The sequence below is a fragment of the Hesperophylax consimilis genome, chromosome 19, assembly GCF_061612785.1.
Source record: "Hesperophylax consimilis isolate HC1 chromosome 19, BYU_Hcon_1.0, whole genome shotgun sequence".
NCBI classification, from domain to species: Eukaryota; Metazoa; Arthropoda; class Insecta; order Trichoptera; family Limnephilidae; genus Hesperophylax; species Hesperophylax consimilis.
Genome location: NC_142854.1, coordinates 8,940,146 through 8,963,300, shown reverse-complemented (window position 1 = coordinate 8,963,300; position 23,155 = coordinate 8,940,146). Strand labels below are relative to the sequence as shown.

Below are 23,155 nucleotides of genomic sequence, written 5' to 3'. Positions count from 1 at the left end.
TTTAGTTAGGTAGGTACATGTACACTCTTTAGTTAGGCAGGTACATGTACACTTTTTAGTTAGGTAGGTACATGTACACTCTTTAGTTAGGCAGGTACATGTACACTTTTTTAGCTAGGTAGGTACATGTACACTTTTTTTATGAAAAGCTATTAGTAATTTCCTACAATTTTTACGTTTATCCCTGATACAAAATATTTTATTTTGTTAATTTTATGTCATTCAAAACTTGGTAGATAGCAATTATTAGAACTTATTTTGGATTTCAGACGACTAAAGTAGGTACCTACCTAAAAATTTCATTTTTTAATAAAAACGTTGGTATTAAGTTAACATATTGGTATATTCCGCTTTAAAAATACTCATCAATTTTTTGTAGCGAAAACCTGCATCATAGTTACGGCACGCTACGGTAGATTTTTAATTTCAATTATTTAATTTTTTTTAAGTAATGTCTTTTTTAAAAACACAAAGTGATGAAGTATATTCACAGTTAGGTAACATGTTTGTTTTTTTACTGAATACACACACAAATTTAAAGTAGGTAAGTACATAATTACATTACTACAACAATAATACTGCAATACAGTAACACGCTATTAAATTTGCTCCAGTTTAAAACTAAATAAGTTAACATTCTCAACACATTTTAACAAAAATAATTTTTCTCAATAAAAAATACACACGGAATTACAATAACAGTTCAATAAAAGTATTTCAATTTATTCCAAAATTTCTGTGTTAACTTAAATATAAATTTGAAATCCTGAGTTGCTGTCAAAACAATATTTAAAATCACCGATCACTTAGTCCGAACTCTGTCAGTGTGTGTGTTGTGTGTGTGTGTGTATGTGTGCCTTGTTTACGGACATTTCAATCATTTACCATCGCCAGCACAAAGTAGGGCCGCAAAACCTTTTTTCTCTCTGAAGTAACATAGACAACTTCGATGCCTATTATTTTATTACTGCAACAAACAATATCATGAATTCATTACAAATGACTATAACTGATCCAAGAAACAAATTCTTCAAAGAACATATGGGAAAACTGTACCCTAAACTCTCGGAACTTTTGGGAAATATAAGTCTAGTTGCTGCCAAAATGGGCTTTATAGAAGGAGAATTTAAGACGCATCAACGCATCTCGGAGAACGAAGCACTCCAGCCTCCGCCCCAGTCCCTGTCTAGTGGGGCACTAATGGTCCAAATGTGCGAAGCAGCCGACGAGTTGGAGGAACGGAAGGTGAGAGGAAAAAACTTATCATCACAAATGTGCCCGAAAGTGTCAAGATAAACCACATTGACTAAATTAAACAGGACAAGACGGAAATAATAAAAATTTTCAAAACGATTGATGAAAACTCTGTTGACGTTTTCCGCATTGGTATAGTGAAATCTAACAAAATCTCGCCAATGAAAGTCATTTTTAATGATATTTTAAAAGTTTTAAATATATTGCTTAAAATAATATAACCTTGACATGAATATAAAATTTACTCCGACCAAACTCCTCTACAAAGGCAATATCTTAATGATCTCAGACAAACTATGGAAAACCGTTCCCAGGAAGGCAAAGTCGGACTAACCATAAAATGTATTAACAACAAGCCATCGATAGTAAAAATTGTCCCATAAAACTAGACCTAAGTAGCCGAAAATGCCGGATCAAATGCCCAGACGTGACTTTAATCTACTACCAGAATACGCGAGGACTTTGTACAAAACTACACGAACTTAAAACAACAGTACCTTTACATGGACACGATATATTTATCCTTAGCGAAACATAGCTAGTCCAAGAAATAAAATATCCAGAAGTTTTTTACAAACCACAAGATATTTCGACGTGACAGAAATTCAAAATTTAGTTCTTAATCCAGAGGAGGTGGAGTTCTGATAGCAACAAACGAAAATTTATCAGCGAAAAAACTAAACACGCAAAATACTTCATTGGAACAATTATTTGTACAAATTGTTACCCCCATGGAAAAAAAATCATCATTGGAACTATATACATACCGCCAAACTCTGACATACAAACTTATAAGAAACATTGCGAAGACATTGAATTACTTATGTGAAAAAATCCTAGTTCAAAAATAATTATCATCGGCGATTATAATCTTCCCAATTTGGAATAGAACTCCAGTGACAGTGGCTATATTACTAATGAATGTTCTAATGACCCAGCACGTGAAGTGATAGATATAATCAACTATTTAAATCTAAACCAATATAATTTTGTATACAATGAATGTGATCGCCTTCTAGATCTAGCCCTTTCAAACTGCTCTAAACTATGTGTTGAAATGTCAAATGATCAGCTCGTACCGGTAGATAATCATCATCCTCCCTTACACATTGTAGTTAATATGCATACAAACAACGCTCAACTTCAAAACGGCGATTATGATTCTATTAACTATCAACTCACTAATACCGATTGGACCTTTTTGACTGATGATGACATCGAACAAACCCTAGAAAAACTTTACCATACATTTTCCGAAAATATAAAATCTCACGTCCCCTCGTATATATAAAAACACAGAACATATCGATTTGTTTTTCCAAAGACCTTATACTATTAATCAAACAAAAAAAAACAGTTACATAAAATAATAAAATAATATTTTAAACTTACTCACCAAAAAGCCCTAGGATCAAAAAACCTGTGGAACTTTGTTAAAAAATTGAACAATGAAGGTACCGACTACCCTCCCACAATGCATTACGATGGCAAAATAGCAAATAGCACCATTGATATTGTAGCGTATACGAAAACGAAATATCAGATAACATCGTACCATCGTATGTATATCAAAATACGTTACAGTTACAGAACTACCGCATTACACGGAAATCATGTCTAAACAAAATCCTTTCCTTCGAATTTTTCGGAACCAAATAACATACCGCCAATATTTCTCAAACAATGCGCACATGCAATATCAGGTCCATTCGCCGCCCAATTAACCACTTACCTTCTTCTGGACATTTTCCAACCCTTTGGAAATCTAGTTTAATTACCCCTTTTTTCAAAAAAGGTGATGACACAGACATAAAAAACTACCGTCCTATATGTATGCAATCAACACTTCCAAAAAAATTTTAATCCCTTTTTCTCGATTTAATTTATCCATTAATACTCAAAGTCCGGTCGGTGGCTGAATTGACATCGCGTTTGGGTCCCACCCAGGCGTAGTGTGTTCAATTTCTCGGCTGGCTAAGTCCTTCATCACAACACAAGCAACATTTTCAGCTTACTGTGGTGGTAGTTAGAGATTTTCAAATATTTCTGGTTATTCGTAACCCCGGAATGTTTGTCTTTCTTTTTTTAAAATAAAAATAAAAAATTGATAAAAACCAACATGGATTGGTTACTGGAATATCAACTGCTACTAACCTGCTACTCTACCACAAATATATTACGGAATCTTTTTCAATCAAAAAACAAGTAGACAGTATCTATACAAACTTTTCAAAAGCTTTTGATAAAGTATCCCATAAATTATTGCTTAGTAAACTGTATGCATTGGGAGTGAGAGGCAAGTTGTTGGATTGTTTCTCGAGTTACTTGTCTAAAAGAATTTTATTTGTCAAAATTAAATATTACAAATCTAAGTTATTTCATGCAACTAGTGGCCTACCGCAAGGGAGTCACCTCGGCCCCATTATATTTCTTATATTTATAAATGATATTATAAATTTTTTTGACAATGTAGAAGTTTAGCTTTTTGCCAAGACATTTTTTTTTTTTTTTTAAATTTTTATTGAAACATATAAACAAGGTTACAATTTTTTAACAATATAAACACCAATATTTCAATCACTCTCCTAATAAAGCAGCTGTTTGTGTTTAGGAGAGGACAACAAAAATATTTTAACATATTTCTTAACAATAAGTAAAGTTATGAGGTGGCACAAGAGTATTTTAATTAAAAAATTTTTTTATATTTTTCGTAGTTTTCTTCCAATCGTATATCAAGGGGTAATTTATTAAATAATTTTACACCCTTGAATATATAGTGATGTTGTGCTGTTATGGTTCGTGCTAGTGGCACGGTTAGTCCTCCAACATATTATTCTTTTGCTAATATTCAATTGTGGTAAATTATTTTTACTAAAGAAATCTTTATGTATTTGTAAAAGTGCAATTTGGTCATAAATTTTTGTAAGTGGGGGAACCGGGAAATCTTGAAAAACATTTATAGTTGGGTAGTAATATGGCTTTTTTAAGATGATTTTTATTAGTATTTTTTTAATAGTTTCCAGTGGGAATAGGGATGATTTATGTGCACCCCCCCAAGCCACGATTCCATATTGTAGGACAGAGTGCGCAAGTGCATAATAAATATCTTTTAGTATTTTTAATGATACAACATTTCTTAGTCTAAAAAATATATAGATTAGTTTTCTCATTCTGTCTACTGTGGAATTTATTTGACTTTTCCATTTCATGTTATTATCAATAATTATTCCAAGATATTTTATTTCTTTTTTACTACTAATGTGTATACAGTTTGAATTACAGGGTGCGAATCTAAGGAGGCAATTTCTTTCGTGAATTTTTATGTTTAGATTTACATTTGAGTTATTCCCTGTTAGGCTATAAGGTATAAAATGGGTTTTTTCGACATTCAGTGTCAATAAGTTTTCGTCAAACCATAGTTTAACGATATTTATTGCATTATTAGCTGATATTACGACCTCATTCCAAGAATTTCCTTCAATAGTTATCACTGTATCATCTGCGTAAGATATGATGTTTCCAATGATTGGGAGTTGAAAAAGTTCATTTACATATAATTTAAATAGTAAAGGTCCCAAAACAGTTCCTTGTGGAATTCCAAAATCTATATTTTCTATTTCACTTAATTCGTTGTTTACTTTAACCTGTTGAGTTCTTTGATAGAGATAACTTTTTAACCATGTTTTAGCTTTGCCAGTAATTCCTATATTATTTAGTTTATTAATTAATTTTGAATGTGAGACACTATCAAAAGCTTTACGGAGGTCAATGGATATACTTAAGCATTTTTTGCCTCTATCTAATGTTTTGTAAATAAGCTTAGTTAATTCTGCAATTGCGTCTTGTGTGCTAAGTTTATCTCTGAAACCGTATTGACTAGGGTGTACAAAAAATATCTGATATAAGCGACTGCCTAATCTTACAATCAAACATCGAAAAAGTACTTAATTGGTGTATAGCTAACAACTTATTCCTCAATATCGATAAAAGCAAGACATTAACATTTTGTCGAACAAAGACCCCACTATTATTCACATACACAATGGCAAGCGAAATCTTAGTAAAAGTTAACGAAATTCGGGACCTTGGAGTTATGTTTGACACTCAATTAAATTTTCTAAATCACATATAGATTGAAAACTCCCCAATAACCATTTCAGGAAGTGACATCACTCCAAAAACGTGCATCAAATTACTGGGTGTCAATCTGGACGCTAATTTTTCCCTTAAAACTCAGGTGAACAGAACTGTTAGCACGGGGTTCTTTCAATTAAGGCAAATTAAAGCAGTGCGGAGAAACCTGCCAACAGAGGCGACTAAATTGCTAGTCAATTCCTATGTTGTTTCACGTCTAGATTATTGCAACGGAATATATGCAAGTTTCCCCAAATGTCAAATCAACAAATTACAATCCGTTTTCAACGCCGCGGCAAGGCTTATCGCCGGAGTATCTAAATACTCCCACATTTCAGAGCATCTCAAAAATCTGCACTGGCTCAAATGTTCTAAATAATCCAGTTCAAGGTATGCTGGATGGTATTTAAGTCACTTAACGGAATGGCTCCGGCTTACTTATCAGAATTGTGTATTCCAGAAGATTCCAATCCCCGACAGTCAACCCTTAGGTGAGCAACGTCATCATCTATCGGAAGGTTGAAAGAACCAAAGCGCACACCAGATGCTAAGTTCGGTAAGCGTGCTTTCGCCGTGTCAGGACCTAAAGCCTGGAATGGACTGCCACATGATTTGAGAATGATCGCAGACTCGACAGAATTTAGGTCTAAACTTAAAACGTACCTTTTCAGACAGTCGTATCCATAATTTCAGAAACCTCCACTTTCACAGTCGACGGCAATTTAAATTAACAAAATGTAAAAAAATAATAAAAATTAAATAAAATAAATAAAAATAATAATTAATAATAAATAAATAAAAATGATAACAACTAACAATTTGTAGGCTTTTTAAGACAGTTAAATTAAAATAAAAACTATAGCAGACTTAAGGTCATGCGATGACCAGTGTTTTTTGATATAGTGTCCTCTGCGTGCAGTTTTATCTTTTATAAGCATAAACTTTTTAATATGAGTGTGTTTGTCGGAAGTGACTTGACAGGTAAGTATGTTTTGGTATCTTTTCTAAATAACAAATGTAGATCCTAGGAAATAAATTGTACAGCGCCCTTGAGGTGATTTTTCACGAAAACGGCGCACTACAAATTATCCAATTATTATTATACTACAAATAACTAACAAAGGTATGAAGACTGAAGACACTGGGATTTATAATCAGAACCATCAAAGACTTCGTCTCGTCTCGTTGGAGGTTATACAAATCGTGTATCTGTCGCTAGTGCGCAGCTTGTTAAAATACAATTCAATAGTGTAATCCCCATATTACCAAATTCATATAAAAAAATATTGAACGTGTGCAGCACAAATTTTTACCATGAATTAACTTCAAATTACACATACCTATTCAACACATAAACCATACATTCTTATTAAATACACTTAAAATAAATTCCTTAGAAAATAGAAGAAACATAAATGACCTAACATTTTTATTTAAGATTATTCACTTCAAACTGTGAACTCCTGCAATTCATAGATTTCAGAGTACCTACTCGAGCAACTAGGAAAAATATATTATTCTGCAACAATGACACTACATACATGCACCTATTTCTCGCTTTCACACACTAGGAAACAAATTCACCTCGACACATTTAATATAAGTTTGCCTGTGTTCAAGAGATATCTGAATGATATTTTTATGTAGCATATTTAAAGAGTGATTGCGTTTATTTGTTGTTTTCTTGTAGATTTGTTGTGAACCTAAAAAAAATGTGTTTTTTTTTGTTGATGTTTTAAAAATAAAAACCTTCTGTTGTCACTGTAATATGCAGTAAATGATGTAAAATATGTAACATGTAAATCATCGCATCGCATCAGGGCGTTGAAATTAATAAATAAATAAAATAAATAATGAGAACATTTGACAGTATGATATTTATAAAATTGTAAAGTCGATACGTTGGAGCATTATAATGTAATTCGAAAACGAGACGCGTTGGAATCGACGTGGCTTGTTCTATGTGTTGTCTACGTTAGTGTCAACACGATGACGAAAACTATCAAACGTAGTCTCTGCAATTTGTTTTTTTTTTATTGGACTTTTTTTCTATATTAATTTGTTTGTTTTTGAATCTTTATTGAGATGTACGCAATTTTTTTATACTATAATCTAGTAGGAAAATATAATAAAAACAAAAAATACAATGTACAAAAAATAACAATTACATTTTAAGAGAAAAAGATAAATACACAAAATAACATTATATAAGATATCTAGGTGACTAAAATAATATTGGTGAGTATGTTCAACAATCAAAAATTATTTTTTACATATAAAGCATATGTCCTACGAAAAGTGCTAAGGCTTGGGGCTTCCTTTATGACATTTGGTAGGTTATTATAAAGTTTTTTCCCTTTATAAAACGCCCTGTTTTGTGTGCATGAAAGTTTAGTTTTGGGAAGCCTAAAATCTCTGCGTCTTCTCGTAGGATGATTGTGAACATTTTCATGGTACATAATATTTCTTTGCAGATAATTTGGGAGCATATTATTTTGAAGCTTATACATCATTGTTAACGTATTATATATTATATGTTGTTTGGTTGTCATCATATTTAAATTTTGTAACATAATTTTAACTCTAGTAAAAATGTTGCATTTTAAAATCATCCTCATCCCCTTATGTTGTATAACTTGTATTTTATTATTTTGGGCTTCGTTACATAAGAAAAAAAACACTTGAACAATAATTTAAATGCAGAGTAACAATAGAATTGTAAACAAGGCGCGTTGTCTAGTAATCCAAGTTATTTTTGATCTTTTTTAGGAATCCAACTTTTTTAGCAATTTTCTTTGTTATGTATTCTAAGTGTTCATCGAATTAAAAATTTTCATCTAATATTACACCCAGATATTTAATACTACTCACCCTTTCTATGTTTACGCTATCAATTTTTAGTTTTGCCTCCTCGTTTCCCCCTACACTATCCACAATTAAAAACTTTGTCTTCATAACATTCAATTTTAGTTTGTTTTGGTTTAACCAAAGTGTTACATAATTTAAGTCAATTTGTATTTTTTCAATGGCGTCCTGTAAATTTGTGCAAGTTATCGTCACAAAATAATTGAATTGACGAAACACATAAAAAAAGTGAATATGAAAAAATCACAAATTGTCAGAGCTGTTATTGTTAGCTGTGCTCTAAATAGAAAAAAAACGTTTGTAGGTGGCGTTAGACCAATGCTGAAAATAAAACCGTTATGGTAAGTACGTTTTTAACATTTCTTAATTCTAATTCAATTTTGTAGATCTAAATAAACTTTTTAGGTTGTGTAGAGAGATATTTTTCTTTTTGCAATTGTGTGTTTTGCAAAATCTTAAAGAAACTTTTAAAATTGCGACACAAATTTGAGATTTTTAATTTAAATTGTAATATTGTTACAATAAAAAATAATAACACAAAACGTAACAAAATAGTGAATACATTTTTGATTGTTTCTACGCCAATAAAGAGAACCAGTTCTTGAGTTTGGTGCAGGAGTTATGCAAAAAATAATAACGTGTTCATAATAATGTAGTTTATCCTAAATATAATTATTGTGCATTTATTGTATTAAAAAAATGGATATTATATTTTCTTTGTTTATTTGTAATATTGAATCTATTCTAAGGATGACTTTGTACCACCTTTCCAGGGCTTAATTTTTTCGTGTAAATTACATGTTTTATACTTTTTCTTCCCGTTTTTCGCTAAAAATATTCTGTCTACAATATTATATATGTAATATGATATACTTTCATATCATGCATGGCTGTAAAATATATTGTAATCTAATAACGTTTGTACAAAATCAGATTAGATTAGTTTTAGTGTTCCTTTGTTACTTTAAATGATTACAATTATGACGTGGATATTGAATACGTTTAATAAAAATATGCAATCTTCTAGTTCCGTCTCTTATCGGAGGTTGACTAGCATTAGGGAAACCCTAACCCTGCAAGCTGCAGCTATCGAAGGTTAGTAGGTATAAAGAAATCCAAGTAGATAATCATATTATGTAGGTACCTACTTTACCTATCGGATTTATTTGGATTGGAATAATGTACATATATGTATATGTTTTATTCGTTCTACTTTTTATTTTTATTTCATTTTATTTATTTGGGAAAACCAACAGATTTTTTTTACATTCTTAAATAATCAACTTATAAAAAATACAAATAATATCTAATGATAGGTTTTCACTTAAACATTAATATTATAATAACAAACTAAGGGTCCAGTACCCGTAGGCAAAAAATATTTATAAAATATTTAATAAAATAACATCGGATATAAGAACACAGGTAAATTACAATGTATCAATTTTATCCTCACACAACACCAACAATCACTAATATATGTATATACCTACAACTAAACTGAAAATGTTTATAAAATGAATTACTTGTAACTGGACAGGGTTCATATCAACACAGGATAACTGCAGTATGTTATTAATTATTATTTAATAATAGCTAAGGTATATTTTTTAAATGTTCCTAAACTACACGAAAATATTTCAATATAATTAAAATTCTTATTTTATAGGGTACACGCTCTGAATATAAAAGCGTTTTGTCTGAGATTAGTAGAACATTTTTGAAGATGAAAAAGTGATTTATCTCTAGTTCTAAAGCTTGGGACTCTAAAATTAATCTCAGACAAAAGGGGTGAACAATCAATAAGGCCATTGATAATGTAATAGAGATATATTATATCTGCGGAGTCTCTTCTAGTTTTAAATGGCTTTAGTCCTTAATATTCCATCGAGCTGTTAATCCCGTGGTTACCAATATTCATCTTAAAATTTAAATGATTGACAATGTTTTTTGGATGGCTTCAATGCGCTTTACATAAATATTATATTGAGGATTCCATATGGGAGAAGCAAATTCCAGATGACTGCGAACATAAGAAAAATACAAAATTTTAAGTGTTTGAATATTTTTGAATTCTTTTCCAATACGGAATAAAAATCCTAACATTCTAAGGGCTTTAACAATATAACACAACATTTTGAGGTGTTCATGTTGATATGATTGATAATACAGTAGTCATCAAGTCTATATAGATCTTCTTGTAATTTATAACAGTCAGTAATAGAATTAATAGGAAAGAATATTTTCATAAGAGAAGAGTAGAATATTAGCATAATCAAAGCATTTTATAATGTCGTTGATGAAAATTGTGAACAGCAACGGTCCCAGGTGAGATCCTTGGGGCACACCTGAAGGTACTTGAAATGCATAATGCCGAAAACGTACTTGATAAGCCAATAATGTTCTACAGAATATATGAAATGAATTTCAGAACATTGTCAACTGAAACCTAACATGTTATATTTCTATTTGAACATTACTTTCTCAGGTACTTCATGCTTTGTAATTTATTTGACGATATTTTTAGTGCGATGGAGTCATTGTAATTCTATTATAAAAATTAATTAAATTATTATCTTTTCAGCAAATTTGATTCAAAGTTATGTTCAAAATATTTTGCTAAAAAACATGTAGTTCATTGAAAGATATATAAATACTAGATAAGTTATTATTACGTTTTTTTTCTCTGCATAATTTTATTATTGGAAGTTTTGCATATTGGATTACAATAAATAAATATGGTACCTTATATCATATTATTTTATGACAGAAAAATTCATATTTCAATGTTTCATGCACGGAGAAAACTTACTGATACTTAAATTATTCCTTTACCTGTTAAAAATGGGACTGCAGACCTTTAACGAATGAAATAACAGAGTTTCTAACAAAGAATCAGTTTAAAGCGAGTGTTTTATGAGGACGGCGAAACACGTGTTCATACAAATACTGATATTGATACTGACATACGGATATTGTCGCATTCCGTCATGTTATTAATTAGGAAAAGAACACGTGTTTTCGATCTATTCTGAATGATCAATATTGACATGCTATCACTTTTTAACAGGATAATTTTTCTCCGTCTAGTTCATTATGAATGACAGCGTTTCCCTGTAAGTTTTCAGAAAAAAAGCAGTTCTTATATCATGACTCTAGAGCTCACCGACTGAGAAATATTTGCTTTATTGTTCAGATGTTCGGCATATAAAGTAGTGTATTTATATAATGTCACTGAAAGATTTCAAATAATTATAAGCAATAATTAGTCGCCTGAAATATCAAATACATTGAAAATATCTCCCGAGTAAAAATAAATGCCGCCAACGGGAATTGAACCCATGCCTTCTGATGTCCGGTCAGGTGCTCTGAACCACTGAGATATGTTGGCATAATTTTCAATTTGTATTGATATTTTAGGCGACTAATTATTGCTTTTAATTGTTTATTATATAAAACCTTGTCTCATAAACATTAGTTTATCATTAAAAAAAAATAACTGAAAGATTTGTTTGAACCTCTCTTTCCGTTACATGTGTCGATAATGAGAAAGAGGGAGACATCACAAAGTTGCTATCAACGGTACATTTACTTTTAGTTGCTTATTGTCATTAAAACACTGTATTTGTTAGATAAGTCGCGGTAAAATCAATAAATACAAACACAATTAAAACAATTAGACATAGTTTATTGGCGAACATTCAGGTGAGACGCGTCTCTGATTTAATTAAAAACATTTATCTATCGCAAATTCTCTGTGTATGAACAAATATTAATTAATAATACCACTAACAATATAATATACTACATTCAATGTCACAATTAATATTAAAATCTTATATTCTGTAATTTTAAATAGTTTTTATATATTTTATTTTAATAATTATACTAGCTGACATGTTATCTATATTATTATAGTGGTTGGTGGAATTTTTTGTAGACCTTTTGAAGATATGCAATTCCGTAGTACATTATTTTGATGAATCTCATAAGTTTTAGCCAGCGTTAGCAATGGAAGCGCCTGAAAATATTTTTTTTACGACTTGATTAAAAAACAACAACTTTTCTCTACTTTCTGTAAATAAAATGCGCATATGTATATTTAAACAATCCGTAAGAATTTAAAATAAATCATTTGTATAGTTGCGTAGTTTAGAAGAACTAAATGCACAATCAAACAGACGCGGATAGCGATTTTGTTCTGTAATATTTAGAGATTATTTTAACGTAACTTTTACCCGCATGTATTTTAAACATTTTATTACTTTTTCGATTAAAAATAAATCACATTTAATTATATTATTGTTTCGTTAGTTTACAATATTGTATTGATCACTTTATGGATAAATGAAAAAAAATACCAACGAAACATTACATTCATTTTAATATTAGCTTTTTCTTACCATTGCAGTAATTACTTAGGGATTTTATTTTTTATTTTTTTTTATTTAACGGCAATATAAAGTAAAGTAAAAAAGATACAATATTAAATTAAAAAAGATATAAAGTTATGTAGTTTGTTCTCAGTCCTCCTCACTAGGTATTCCTGTTCCGAGGCGGACTGTACTTTGTTGTATTTGTGTAGATCATGATTTCCTCATCTTCTAATTTGTTGGTTCCCACAAAATATAAAATAAATTAAGCAAAAAGTATTTATGTGTGTTGTCTGTAGGTTGCGTTGGGGTTACTTCGTAAATTTAATGATTTCCTCATCTTCATGTTTAGTTAGCCATAATTTGATTTCTTTTTTAAACTTTTCTATATTCATGGTGTTTTTAATTTCAATAGGAAGGGCATTATATAATTTTACAGCATGGAAATAGTGGTTCTTCTGGCCGAAAGATGTATTTAATTTTGGAATGTTTAGTAGATTTGAGGATTTCATTATTGTAGTGTAAGTGTGTTGTTCAGCAAGGTGTTCATATTTTTCTTTAAAATTGAGTAAAGTTTTATAATGCTGAACACGTTAAATTTAAAAAAAAATCTTTTGATGGAGTCCTTAGGGTACTTTCAGGATTATAACGAGCTCCTTCATGTGAAAGTTTGAGGCAGATCCCCATCCAATAATCCCATATTCTAAGCGTGATTGGCAAAGAGCATGGTAGACTTTAAATAGATCATTTTTATTTAGTAAATTGCGTACGTTTCTAATTTCGTGCATGAGTTTTGTAAGTTTCTTTGTAATGCTATTTATGTGAGTGTCCCATTGAAGATTTTCATCGATTTCAACGCCGAGATATTTTATATTTCTGGAGTGTGTTATGGTGGGGCAGTGACATGATTGCGTTAGGTTTTTTCCTTAACAATCACGTATTTTGAGAGCATAATCCTCAGCTGGTTGTCCTCTGGCCGTTAAAGAAAATATTAAGTATTTCGTTTTGTTGACATTTAGTGTAGTGAGTTTTGTTTAAGATATTTTTGCAGAAGTACAATTTCATGTTCAGCTTCTTTTTAAATGGTTACCCAATTACTTTCATTAAATTAAATAGCGGTGTCGTCGGCAAAACAAATTACTTTTCCTTTTGTGTATAAGTTGCAGATATCGTTTATATAAATCACAAATAATAAAGCTCCTAAGACACTTCCTTGCGTTCACCATATTTTATTGGGAGAGGTTTACTTTTATGCTTTTCAATTTTAACACAATGTGTACGTTTTGACATGTAACTTATTAGCAGGTTTAAAGTTGTGTTTGACATCCCGATTTTTTTTAGCTTCTTGAAAGGGATTTTATGGTCTATTGTATCAAAGGCCTTTTGTAGGTTTATAAATATCGGCAAAGATTTATTTCCCTCGTCTAAACTTTTCGTGATCGTATTTATGATATCGTCTATGGCGTCGGTAGTACTCAGGTTTTGTCTAAAACCATACTGAGTTTTCGATAGGTTATTATCTTCTAGGTACTTCATAACTAGTATTTTTAGCACTTTTTCCAATGTTTTAGAAAAGGTACTCAGTAGGCTTATCGGTCGAAAGTTATTGATATCATTTTTACATCCTTGTTTATATATAGGTATGACAGTTGCTAATTTAAGGGACGTGGGAAATATGCTTTTAGTTATGGAAAAATTGATTAGATGTGTCAGTGGGAAGGCAATTTCTTCACTTAGATGTTTTATTGCATTTTTTGAAATTACTACATCCCCCGATGATACATTTTGTTTTAAGGAAGTAATTATGTTGTTGATTTCGTCAACGGTTATTTGTTTGAAATTTAGTTCCCTTTCCAGATTGCTAGCTTCATTTGGTTCGACTGCATCATTATCACAAAGTGTAATTTGTTTTGCTAATTTTGATCCAATGGTTAAGAAAAAATTATTAACGTGATCAAGAATTTTCTCAGGGTTTTCAGCAAGTAGAGTGGGAACCTGGTTTATGTTCAGTTCATCGATTTTTGATGTATTACTGGTGGATATAGAATTGGTAGCTTCATTTAAAATTTGCCACATTTTTCTGGGATTATCGTTACATGCTTCTATTTTATTTTTTAAGTAGGATTCTTTTGTGGTGTTAATGATGTTTTTGCAAATGTTTCTATATCTTTTGCAGTATCGTAGTTTGTGTATATCATAAGGATTTTGCTTAAGTTTTTTTATGTAATTCGTCTCTTTTTCTTATACAGTTTATAATATTCTGTGAGATCCAAGGGTTGATGTGTATATTCTTATGTGAAATTTTCTTTACAGTTTTATTGGTGTTGGACACTATGTTATGTTTGATAATATCAATGAAGCTATCCCACGCATCATTTGAGTTGTCAATATTATGTAATTTATTCCAATCAGTACATTGCATGTTTTGTTTAACGGCATTCCAGTTTGTTTCAGATTTTTCTATTGTCGTCGGTCTATTTCGAGTTTCTCTTTTTTTTGGTTTATAGCTAGGATTATTGTAAAATGATCAGTTATCGTTGATTCGTAAATGACAGATTGGGTATGTTTTTTAGTTTTACTCATAATATGGTCAATACAGGTTTTGGAATTGTCAACTATTCGAGTGGATTCATTTATTAGGCTTTTAAGACCATGTGAGGCTAATGTCTGTAGATTTTCATTTTTTTGGGATGACCGTTATGTAGAATGTTGATGTTTAGATCTCCAATAAGAAATAAGTTTTTAGATGCTTTTTGTAAAGAGAGTTCCTCATCCAAGGATTTAATAAAAGTTCTAAATTGTAAGATGAAGGTGATCTATATATTTCTAATATAGTGGACTCCTTTCCAATTTTAATTTAAATAAAATTGGCATTTATTATTGAGGTTTCTTCCACTTCAGCTTTTATTTCATTTTTTACATATGCAATTACGCCATCATTTTGTTTATTACTAGTTAAGGTGGAGTAAGTAGTATATCCAGCAATTTCCAACGATGAATATTTATCGTTTATCCAACATTCAGTGAGGATTATGATGTCAAAGTGGAGTCCAATATATTTTAATAGAATTTGCAAATCATCAAAATTTTTATTTATGCCTCTTATATTTGTATGTAAAATTTTGAAATAATTATTTAAATTCTATTTACTTATTACTTATATTCTATTGTAGTATTCATTTTAGCAAACTAAATTCTTAGTGGATGGAAAGGTTTTTTTTATTTATTTTAAATCAAATTATTCCCACCAAGTCATCTAAATGCCGAATGTAAATGATTTTTTCGTGTTGTTGTTTCCTTAGCATAACTTTTCCTTGTTTATACCTATTATTTGTTTAGCTTTCCATAGGATCTCTTTGTGATAGGGGCTTAGTTCTTCGCCGATGAAAATTGAAGATTTTGTTATATCCTTGATTTCTTCGTAATTTATGTCTTTCTTTTTTTCAAGGAGGGAATCTCTTTGTCTTTTTTTCTGAGAAAGTGACAAGTAGTTTAGATGGAGCCCCATTTCATTTATCTGGGACTCGGATGACTTTACTGTACAGTTTAACAGTTCGGTGCATTTAAATACATGGTAGAGACTGTTCATGTAAATAAATATACGTGTAGTTTATTTCACCATCATATTACGTTGATTGCAATTACTTCACCGTTTTTGGCAGAAAGTAAAATCAGCTAGTTTGTTTAACTGTATTTTTGTCAGTTGTATATGTTTATTATTTGGTGAAAATTAACATAATATACCTAATCTGGTTTATAACATTGTGTAAAGTATAATTTGTTGTAATTCCAACATTTTCATAAATTCATGGTTTTTCCACATTACTCTGATAAGCATAAATATGGAATAGGTTGCATAAACTTTATCAAACTTAAATATAATTTAGGTTCGATTTATACCGTTCAATGTACGTTCAAAGATAACTGTGACAATTATTCATAATAGTACTACATAAAATAGGTGCATCTTTGTTTAAATACATTTTAATGAATACCAACAATTAAAATATAATTACTGCCTCCAAATTTCAAGTATCTTATTGCCAAATGTTGACGATAAGTGCTGAGATTAAATTTCTTTACATATTTTATTTGTGGTATTTTAAATAGTTATCTATGTCCTGATACAATCTTTATTTAGGTATTATTTAAACAAATTTTTTTTAGAATCAATCACAATATGTTTTTGTAATTTAAGTTTTAATTTCTTTACTTTTTCTTCTAATTTAATTCCTTCTTCTTTTTCGCCACTTATCTTAATTGCTCCGTACATCAACGACTTTTTCATTGTTTTTTTTTTCTGAAGAGGAGTATTATTTTTTTTTCTCCTCTCGTGAGTGTGTTGGTACCTACTAAAAGTATTTTTTTAGAACACAATTGATGTAGGGCCATTAATTATTTTGTAGATTAAAAGTAAAGTATTGAAGTGTAATTTGTTTACACGACAAGATTTTTAATTATTTGAACTCTTGATTTTCGTGCATCTATTTTTCTTCAGTATAATTCTCGTAGGTAATTATATGTATTTCTTCATACACAAAACACTCACAACGATTCGGATTTATTTGACTGGGTAAACCGGGCAACTTATGAACCTCCGAGGCAGTGGCGGTTTTTACTCGCAAAAATGATGGTGCGCTAAAAATATTACCAGTCTATCCCCACGTCAGGTCAAGTAAGCTTTCAGCGGTGAAAGACAGTAGCACATAGAAATTTTGAAACTAATACTGACCTGCTGGAGTGATCGATATGAGAGCTTGAAAATAAACTTTAAGAGACATTGGCGAGAGCCGTTCACGTTTCGGAGAAATTTCAATACTATGGTCAGCATAAACGCTCTGCGGATATAGATAAATATTGGTGTTCCCGAGTGACGTTTCTCAATGAGCGAAATGGAATTCGCTCGCACCACGTGATTTATGACACGTAATACAAAGAACGAAAATTCGAGCCGGTTGAATGTAACTTAATTTTAATAGTACCATTATAGCAAGGCTGCCCAACCTTTTTAGCAGTTGGGCGAAATTGACGATTTTGAATCACTGGCGGGCCACTGAATACCTGACGGTTCCTATTTCCATGGGGGGGGGGGGGGGTGGCTACAGGATTCCATTTCGACGCAAAAAATATTATGTCGAAAACCGGTGTATTTTTGTTTCAAAAGTAAGTTCAACAGGTTAGATTTTTTCGTCGCTGATTCTCGTTCTGAGTAGCCTAAATAGCGATAAATCGCCGTCGTTGGCAACACTGGTGACCGCGCGCAAGCTGCATTGTTTGTTTTACCGCGGGCCCGCGACACTTTTTCAAATTGGCGAATTGGCGGGTTTTTTGAAAATGTTTCACGCTGGCCACTTTACCCTTATTACCTTATTACCTTTGATTTTTATCAGTTAGTTTAGTTATTTGCGTTGACACAATTATATATGACGGTTGATAATTATTATTTTAAGATTGACTGAAATTTTGGGAGTGCGTTGCTCCAATGCTCCTTAGAGCTAGACGCCACTGCTCCGAAGCATCATGTGTAGTGCACCTTGGGACCTTTGCCTAAGCCGATTTGGGAGTGCGTTGCTCCAACGATCCTTAGAGCTAGCCGCCACTCCTCCGAGGCATCATGTGTAGTGCACCTTGGGACCTTTGCTTAAGCCGATTTGGGAGTGCGTTGCTCCAACGATCCTTAGAGTTAGACGCCACTGCTCCAAGGCATCATGTGTAGTGCACCTTGGGACCTTTGCCTAAGCCGATTTGGGAGTGCGTTGCTCCAACGATCCTTAGAGCTAGCCGCCACTGCTCCGAGGCATCATGTGTAGTGCACCTTGGGACCTTTGCCTAAGCCGATTTGGGAGTGCGTTGCTCCAACGATCCTTAGAGCTAGCCGCCACTCCTCCGAGGCATCATGTGTAGTGCACCTTGGGACCTTTGCTTAAGCCGATTTGGGAGTGCGTTGCTCCAACGATCCTTAGAGCTAGACGCCACTGCTCCGAGGCATCATGTGTAGTGCACCTTGGGACCTTTGCCTAAGCCGATTTGGGAGTGCGTTGCTCCAACGATCCTTAGAGCTAGCCGCCACTCCTCCGAGGCATCATGTGTAGTGCACCTTGGGACCTTTGCTTAAGCCGATTTGGGAGTGCGTTGCTCCAACGATCCTTAGAGCTAGACGCCACTGCTCCGAGGCATCATGTATAGTGGACCTTGGGACCTTTGCCTAAGCCGATTTGGGAGTGCGTTGCTCCAACGATCCTTAGAGCTAGCCGCCACTGCTCCGAGGCATCATGTGTAGTGCACCTTGGGACCTTTGCCTAAGCCGATTTGGGAGTGCGTTGCTCCAACGATCCTTAAAGCTAGCCGCCACTGCTCCGAGGCATCATGTGTAGTGCACCTTGGGACCTTTGCCTAAGCCGATTTGGGAGTGCGTTGCTCCAACGATCCTTAGAGCTAGCCGCCACTCCTCCGAGGCATCATGTGTAGTGCACCTTGGGACCTTTGCTTAAGCCGATTTGGGAGTGCGTTGCTCCAACGATCCTTAGAGCTAGACGCCACTGCTCCGAGGCATCATGTGTAGTGCACCTTGGGACCTTTGCCTAAGCCGATTTGGGAGTGCGTTGCTCCAACGATCCTTAGAGCTAGCCGCCACTGCTCCGAGGCATCATGTGTAGTGCACCTTGGGACCTTTGCCTAAGCTGATTTGGGAGTGCGTTGCTCCAACGATCCTTAGAGCTAGCCGCCACTGCTCCGAGGCATCATGTGTAGTGCACCTTGGGACCTTTGCCTAAGCCGATTTGGGAGTGCGTTGCTCCAACGATCCTTAGAGCTAGCCGCCACTGCTCCGAGGCATCATGTGTAGTGCACCTTGGGACCTTTGCCTAAGCCGATTTGGGAGTGCATTGCTCCAACGATCCTTAGAGCTAGACGCCACTGCTCCGAGGCATCATGTGTAGTGCACCTTGGGACCTTTGCCTAAGCCGATTTGGGAGTGCGTTGCTCCAACGATCCTTAGAGCTAGCCGCCACTGCTCCGAGGCATCATGTGTAGTGCACCTTGGGACCTTTGCCTAAGCCGATTTTGGAGTGCGTTGCTCCAACGATCCTTAGAGCTAGCCGCCACTGCTCCAAGGCATCATGTGTAGTGCACCTTGGGACCTTTGCCTAAGCCGATTTGGGAGTGCGTTGCTCCAACGATCCTTAGAGCTAGCCGCCACTGCTCCGAGGCATCATGTGTAGTGCACCTTGGGACCTTTGCCTAAGCCGATTTGGGAGTGCGTTGCTCCAACGATCCTTAGAGCTAGCCGCCACTCCTCCGAGGCATCATGTGTAGTGCACCTTGGGACCTTTGCTTAAGCCGATTTGGGAGTGCGTTGCTCCAACGATCCTTAGAGCTAGACGCCACTGCTCCGAGGCATCATGTGTAGTGCACCTTGGGACCTTTGCCTAAGCCGATTTGGGAGTGCGTTGCTCCAACGATCCTTAGAGCTAGCCGCCACTCCTCCGAGGCATCATGTGTAGTGCACCTTGGGACCTTTGCTTAAGCCGATTTGGGAGTGCGTTGCTCCAACGATCCTTAGAGCTAGACGCCACTGCTCCGAGGCATCATGTATAGTGGACCTTGGGACCTTTGCCTAAGCCGATTTGGGAGTGCGTTGCTCCAACGATCCTTAGAGCTAGCCGCCACTGCTCCGAGGCATCATGTGTAGTGCACCTTGGGACCTTTGCCTAAGCCGATTTGGGAGTGCGTTGCTCCAACGATCCTTAAAGCTAGCCGCCACTGCTCCGAGGCATCATGTGTAGTGCACCTTGGGACCTTTGCCTAAGCCGATTTGGGAGTGCGTTGCTCCAACGATCCTTAGAGCTAGCCGCCACTCCTCCGAGGCATCATGTGTAGTGCACCTTGGGACCTTTGCTTAAGCCGATTTGGGAGTGCGTTGCTCCAACGATCCTTAGAGCTAGACGCCACTGCTCCGAGGCATCATGTGTAGTGCACCTTGGGACCTTTGCCTAAGCCGATTTGGGAGTGCGTTGCTCCAACGATCCTTAGAGCTAGCCGCCACTGCTCCGAGGCATCATGTGTAGTGCACCTTGGGACCTTTGCCTAAGCCGATTTGGGAGTGCGTTGCTCCAACGATCCTTAGAGCTAGCCGCCACTGCTCCGAGGCATCATGTGTAGTGCACCTTGGGACCTTTGCCTAAGCCGATTTGGGAGTGCGTTGCTCCAACGATCCTTAGAGCTAGCCGCCACTGCTCCGAGGCATCATGTGTAGTGCACCTTGGGACCTTTGCCTAAGCCGATTTGGGAGTGCATTGCTCCAACGATCCTTAGAGCTAGACGCCACTGCTCCGAGGCATCATGTGTAGTGCACCTTGGGACCTTTGCCTAAGCCGATTTGGGAGTGCGTTGCTCCAACGATCCTTAGAGCTAGCCGCCACTGCTCCGAGGCATCATGTGTAGTGCACCTTGGGACCTTTGCCTAAGCCGATTTTGGAGTGCGTTGCTCCAACGATCCTTAGAGCTAGCCGCCACTGCTCCAAGGCATCATGTGTAGTGCACCTTGGGACCTTTGCCTAAGCCGATTTGGGAGTGCGTTGCTCCAACGATCCTTAGAGCTAGCCGCCACTGCTCCGAGGCATCATGTGTAGTGCACCTTGGGACCTTTGCCTAAGCCGATTTGGGAGTGCGTTGCTCCAACGATCCTTAGAGCTAGCCGCCACTCCTCCGAGGCATCATGTGTAGTGCACCTTGGGACCTTTGCTTAAGCCGATTTGGGAGTGCGTTGCTCCAACGATCCTTAGAGCTAGACGCCACTGCTCCGAGGCATCATGTGTAGTGCACCTTGGGACCTTTGCCTAAGCCGATTTGGGAGTGCGTTGCTCCAACGATCCTTAGAGCTAGCCGCCACTCCTCCGAGGCATCATGTGTAGTGCACCTTGGGACCTTTGCTTAAGCCGATTTGGGAGTGCGTTGCTCCAACGATCCTTAGAGCTAGACGCCACTGCTCCGAGGCATCATGTGTAGTGGACCTTAGGACCTTTGCCTAAGCCGATTTGGGAGTGCGTTGCTCCAATGATCCTTAGAGCTAGCCGCCACTGCTCCGAGGCATCATGTGTAGTGCACCTTGGGACCTTTGCCTAAGCCGATTTGGGAGTGCGTTGCTCCAACGATCCTTAGAGCTAGCCGCCACTCCTCCGAGGCATCATGTGTAGTGCACCTTGGGACCTTTGCTTAAGCCGATTTGGGAGTGCGTTGCTCCAACGATCCTTAGAGCTAGACGCCACTGCTCCGAGGCATCATGTGTAGTGCACCTTGGGACCTTTGCCTAAGCCGATTTGGGAGTGCGTTGCTCCAACGATCCTTAGAGCTAGCCGCCACTCCTCCGAGGCATCATGTGTAGTGCACCTTGGGACCTTTGCTTAAGCCGATTTGGGAGTGCGTTGCTCCAACGATCCTTAGAGCTAGACGCCACTGCTCCGAGGCATCATGTGTAGTGGACCTTGGGACCTTTGCCTAAGCCGATTTGGGAGTGCGTTGCTCCAACGATCCTTAGAGCTAGCCGCCACTGCTCCGAGGCATCATGTGTAGTGCACCTTGGGACCTTTGCCTAAGCCGATTTGGGAGTGCGTTGCTCCAACGATCCTTAGAGCTAGCCGCCACTGCTCCGAGGCATCATGTGTAGTGCACCTTGGGACCTTTGCCTAAGCCGATTTGGGAGTGCGTTGCTCCAACGATCCTTAGAGCTAGACGCCACTGCTCCGAGGCATCATGTGTAGTGCACCTTGGGACCTTTGCTTAAGCCGATTAGGAAGTGCGTTGCTCCAACAATCCTTAGAGTTAGCCACCACTGCTCCGAGGCATCATGTTTAGTGCACCTTGGGACCTTGGCTTAAGCCGATTTGGGAGTGCGTTGCTCCAACGCTCCTTAGAGTTAGCCGCCACTGCTCCGAGGCATCATGTGTAGTGCACCTTGGGACCTTGGCTTAAGCCGATTTGGGAGTGCGTTGCTCCAACGCTCCTTAGAGTTAGCCGCTACTGCTCCGAGGCATCATGTGTAGTGCACCTTGTGTTATTTCACAATTTACTCATGTAAAATAATACATAGTATATTTGCGGGACGTTCTAGAGTGGAAGATACTCTCAGCATCACCCTGTTGTAACCCACCATTCAGAATTTTAACGTTGCTTGAAATGGCTATAGCTTTGTTTGGTGACGAGATCTGAATAGTCAAGTACTCTCCCACCTTCCTCTCCCCATCTCCTTCCCCACACACTACACTCAACCTCACAACATACCCCGATTGGGTCTGGCTTCAAATGGTTGGGAGCAGTTGGGATTCTTGTGCGGTAGTCTCATTAAAAAAGGTGCCTTCTCTCAATCTCTCCAGTGTCAAGATTTTAGCAACTTTTCAATGCAGAAGTAGAAATGTAATTTGAATGGAGTTAAATTTTTGGGACTTCTTTAAGCAAGGTTAGAAAATCAAAACATCAGGAATTAAATTCTATAATATAAATATATGTGCATTTCTTGAATATTACTTCGGCAC

At 35.8% G+C, this 23,155-nt stretch overlaps 1 protein-coding gene across 1 annotated transcript in view; it reads left to right on the top strand.

The window, feature by feature from the left end:
* Nucleotides 1-11,948: 11,948 nt before the first annotated feature.
* LOC149414767 (putative serine protease K12H4.7) overlaps nucleotides 11,949-23,155 on the top strand; it is a 30,162-nt gene continuing 18,955 nt past the window's right edge. Inside the window, exon 1 of the mRNA XM_089643201.1 lies at nucleotides 11,949-11,958. The gene's annotated coding sequence lies outside the window, so the exon portion shown is untranslated. The remainder of the gene's footprint in view (nucleotides 11,959-23,155) is intronic.